At 46.5% G+C, this 5,000-nt stretch overlaps 1 protein-coding gene across 1 annotated transcript in view; it reads left to right on the top strand.

Moving 5' to 3' along the window:
* Positions 1–6: 6 nt before the first annotated feature.
* ptger1 (prostaglandin E receptor 1) overlaps positions 7–5,000 on the top strand; it is a 16,981-nt gene continuing 11,987 nt past the window's right edge. Inside the window, exon 1 of the mRNA XM_033012265.1 lies at positions 7–201. The gene's annotated coding sequence lies outside the window, so the exon portion shown is untranslated. The remainder of the gene's footprint in view (positions 202–5,000) is intronic.

The following is a 5,000-nucleotide window of genomic DNA, read 5'->3' on the forward strand; positions in this document are numbered from 1 at the left end:
AAAGAGAGAGAGACGGCAAGCGAATATATGCAGCGAATCTTTGGAACCTGTCGCCTTTGAGAAGGTCCAAGTGTCCAGCAGCGCCCGGACTGCAGGAAGATCCTCGCCGAGAGCTGGTTCTCCGGGAGAAGGAGCCGGACTCTCTCTGTGCCGCACGCCGACCGGCCACCGCTAGTCCACGGGAGGGGAAGCAGCGCCGAGGTAGGTCTTCAAGTGAAGTATTTCTGGTGGTACAGGGGCTTTCCGAGGGTCCCCCTTCTGACCAAGGAGAAGTGTTTGGACTTGAGGGAGGGTCTTGTCGGGATCTCCAGTGTTTGGAAGGGTTGCGTGTTATCCGAGAACTGTTTGGATGGAGAGGAATTTCAGGGGGTGGTTATTCATTAGGTAACAATGTTACAAAGTCTGCAATTTAAAAGTCTGCAATTGATCCCATCAGATAAAGCATAAAATGAAGTTTAATTTGACACCTAATTCACTTTCATATCTTCAGTATTAAAAAAGTTATGGCCATTTCCATACTCGGACATTAGCATCTTGTTATTGCTTATCCATTGACTTAACTCAAAAGCTGTGATCGAGGACAATCAAAAGCCCATAACTTTCTTAAAAATTACGAGAACTGAATGAAATTTTCAGTTATTATAGATTGAAGCATTCTGAAACTAATATAAAACATCTTACTTGGATGATCTGAAATTAAAGCATGTAATTAGTTAGTTACCTAATTGTAGTCCATTACAAATTTGACCTTTGTGACGGAAATAGTAATAAGCACTTGAAAATTCAAAAATGTGATATTCTCAAGATCAGAACTTTAATATTATTGTATTATATGCTGTAAGTCCCTAACAGATAGGTAAATACATGACAATTTCTAGCAATAGACCAGGTCTTTATGGAGAAGATCAGTTGCAAGCTTAAGGGTGTTGAATGTTGAGAATGGAGGTTATGGTGCCAGTCTTATGCTTTTGATTATATCGAGCTTATTCAGTGTGTTGGCACCGCATTGTTCCATGCAGATGTGGAGATTCCACACAAAACCAAACTCTGCTGAAAACACTCAGCAGGTCACGCACGGATTGTGCAAGGAAAAACAAGGAGTGTTTCAGGCCAAAGACCCTTGTTAGAGCTTCAGTCCACCAGTCACTCCTTGTAGGTACACAGAAATGCTGGAGAAACTCAGCGGGTGCAGCAGCATCTATGGAGCGAAGGAAATAGGCAACGTTTCGGGCCGAAACCCTTCTTCAAACTGTGACCCCTTGTTCCCGATGTTGGGGAAGTCCAGAACAAGGGGTCACAGTTTAAGGATAAGGGGGGAAATCTTTTAGGACCGAGATGAGGAAAACGTTTTTCACACTGAGAGTGGTGAATGTCTGGAATTCTCTGCCACAGAAGGTAGTTGAGGCCACAGTTCATTGGCTATATTTAAGAGGGAGTTAGATGTGGCCCTTGTGGCTAAAGGGATCAGGGGGTATGGAGAGAAGGCAGGTACAGGATACTGAGTTGGATGATCAGCCATGATCATATTGAATGGCGGTGCAGGCTCGAAGGGCTGAATGGCCTACTCCTGCACCTATTGTCTATGTTTCTATGGGGGGTGGGGGAGAAGAAAGGAAAAAGGAGGAGGAGAAGCCCGAGGGCTGAGGGAGAGATAAGAAGGGGAGGAGACAGCAAGGGCTAACAAAATTGGGAGAATTCAATGTTCATGCCCGCAGGATGCAGACTCCCCAAGCGGAATATGAGGTGCTGTTCCTCCAATTTCCGGTGTTGCTCACTCTGGCCATGGAGGAGACCCAGGACAGAGAGGTCGGATGGGGAATGGGAGGGGAAGTTGAAGTGCTGAGCCACCGGGAGGTCAGGTTGGTTATTGCGGACCGAGCGGAGGTGTTCGGCGAAACGGTTAATGCGGTCATTTCTTGTAGATTGGTGAAAGGATTCAGGGTGTCAGGGGTTATGGGGTTAGGAGGGAGAGATAGATCAGCCACGATTGAATGGCGGAGTAGACTTGTTGGGCCAAATGGCCTCATTCTACTCCTATCCCTTCTGACCTTGTGTATCAGGAGGGCGACTCTCGCTGTGAGGTGGCCCGTCTCTGACCTCCTCTCTCATAGCCACAGTAATTATTCCCCCCAAACAGAACTTGGTTTATTTTTGATGCCAATGTACAAACCTTCTCACGTCAAGCAGAGTGTGCCCTTAATGGAGTACAGTAATGGCCAAGGGTGAGAGTGTGGGGGAAAGTGAGAAGCAAGGGTATGAGTAGTCAGGAAGGAAGGAACAGCAGATGTAGCTTTAAATCAAAGATTTAAGTACCCAATGTAGACATGCCATACCAAGATGTGATTCATCCACTGAGCATGCTTTGCTTGATGCCATGCAGAGCGCAATGTTTTTCTCAGTATTACTGTACATGTGACAGTAATAAATGAATAATAATATAACATTGATGTGGACACGTACACACTTAGCCGACCTTAATCAAACACAGACACACAACATCAACAAACACAAATGGCCACACACACAATTATTTACTTTACAAAGTCATGAGAGGAATAGATGCACTGAGTCTCTTGCCCAGAGTAGGGGAATCGAGGACCAGAGAACATAGGTTCAAGGTGAAGGGGAAAAGATTTAATCGGGATCTGAGGGGTAACTTTTTCACACAAAGGGTGGTGGGTGTATGGAACGAGCTGCCAGAGGTGGCTGTTGAGGCTAGGGACTATCCCAATGTTTAAGAAACAGTTAGACAGGCACAAGGATAGTGTAGGAAGGAACTGCAGATGCTGGTTCAAACCGAAGCGAGATAAAATGCTGGAGTAACTCAGCGGGACAGGCAGCATCTCTGGAGAGAAGGGTGGTGTTTCGGGTTGAGACTTGAAAGGTCTGAAGAAGGGTCACAAACTGAAACATCACCCATTCCTTCTCCCCCTAGGTTCATGGATAGGACAGGTTTGGAGGGATACGGACCAAAGGCGGGCAGGTGGGACTTGTGTAGCTGGAACTTGTTGGTCTGTGTGGTCAAGTTGGGCCGAAGGGCCTGTTTCCGCACTGTATCACTCTATGACACTTTATAACCGGAGAATGTCCTTGAGGTTTTGAATCTAACGTATACATTTCCACATTACAGTAAGCAAACTCGCGATTGTTTTTAATTTGTGTTATTATGAGAATCATTAATTAATCATTGGCTTCCAGGAATTCAGGACAAAATCTAAATAGATTCTAAATGGCAAAGACTGGCATAATGCTGTGGTGCTTACTGATAGCAGGGGGAAATGGAGCAGTGTTCATTAAAAATAAGCATGCTGATTATTCATTCCGAAAGATCTGATCAGGACAACTGCCTCGCAATGTTTTAAGTTCTTCCAAATATTTATGCAGATGGAAAGGCGTGCACGCATACATGTACACACACACACGTACACACACATGTACACACACACGTACACACACACGTACACACACATACACACACCACATGCTAAAACACACGCACACATGTACACACACACACATGCACACACCACATGCTAAAACACACGCACACATGTACACACACACATGTACACACACACACATGTACACACACACACACACACACACATACACATGCACACACACACACACACACACACACACACACACACACGTATACATACACATGCACACACACACACACACACACACACACACACTCACACACACACACACACGTACACACACACGTACACACACATACACATGCACACACCACATGCTAAAACACACACGCACACATGTACACACGCATACACATGCACACCACATGCAAAAATACACACACACACACACATGCACACACACACACACAAACACACACACGTACACACACACACGCACACGTACACACACATACACGTACACACACGCACACACACACACACATGTACACACACGCATGTACACCCACACATGTACACACACACAACACATTTACACACACACACACATACACACACAAGTACACACACGCACACACACACACACACACACACACACACATGTACACACACACATGTACACCAACACATGTACACACACACACAACACATGCACACACACACACACACACACACACACACACACACACACACACACACACACACACACACACACACACACACACACACACACACGAACACACCACATGCTAAAGCTAAGAGCTTGAATACAGAGTTACCGATCCTTGTTAGATTTATTCACTGTTGATCGCAGGGGAAAGAGTAACCAAACACTGAAGGCAACTCTCCGCTCTTTGAAACAGTGCAATGGACATTTACAGTTGTGGGAGACAACTAGGTTTCTCATCTTATCCACAAGTTGGCAGCCCAGGCAGAGTGGCACGCTCCGTGACTCTGCATCCCTTGAGCACTATTTCTTGGCGAAGGGGAGCTGAAAATCACTTGCATGCAAATACCTGACTCGAGTCCCAGCTTGTGTCGGAAGGAACTGCAGGTGCTGGTTTAAACCCAAGATAGACACAAAAAGATGGAGTAACTCCAGAGGCACGGTGGCGCGTAGGTAGAGTTGCTGCCTTACAGCACCAGAGACCCGGGTTCGATCCTGACAACGGGCGCTGTCTGTATGGAGTTTGTACGTTTCTCCCCATGACCTGCGTGGGCTTTCCCCGGGATCGCCGGTTATCTCCCACATTCCAAAGACGTACAAGTTTGTAGGTTCTTCTTCTTGTTGTTGCGTAAGGCGTGCACGGCCTAAAGTTGTAGTGTTAATGTGCGGGGATCGCTGGTCAGAGGAAAGGAATATCTCACAGAGTTGTTGTGAGTCTGTGGAATTCTCTGCCTCAGAGGGCGGTGGAGGCGGGTTCTCTGGATGCTTTCAAGAGAGAGTTAGATAGGGCTCTTGAAAATAGCGGAGTCAGGGGATATGGGGAGAAGGCAGGAACGGGGTACTGATTGGGGATGATCAGCCGTGATCAGCACGGAACAGGCCCTTCAGCC

This window comes from Amblyraja radiata, chromosome 35 (genome assembly GCF_010909765.2).
Source record: "Amblyraja radiata isolate CabotCenter1 chromosome 35, sAmbRad1.1.pri, whole genome shotgun sequence".
Lineage (NCBI taxonomy): Eukaryota > Metazoa > Chordata > Chondrichthyes > Rajiformes > Rajidae > Amblyraja > Amblyraja radiata.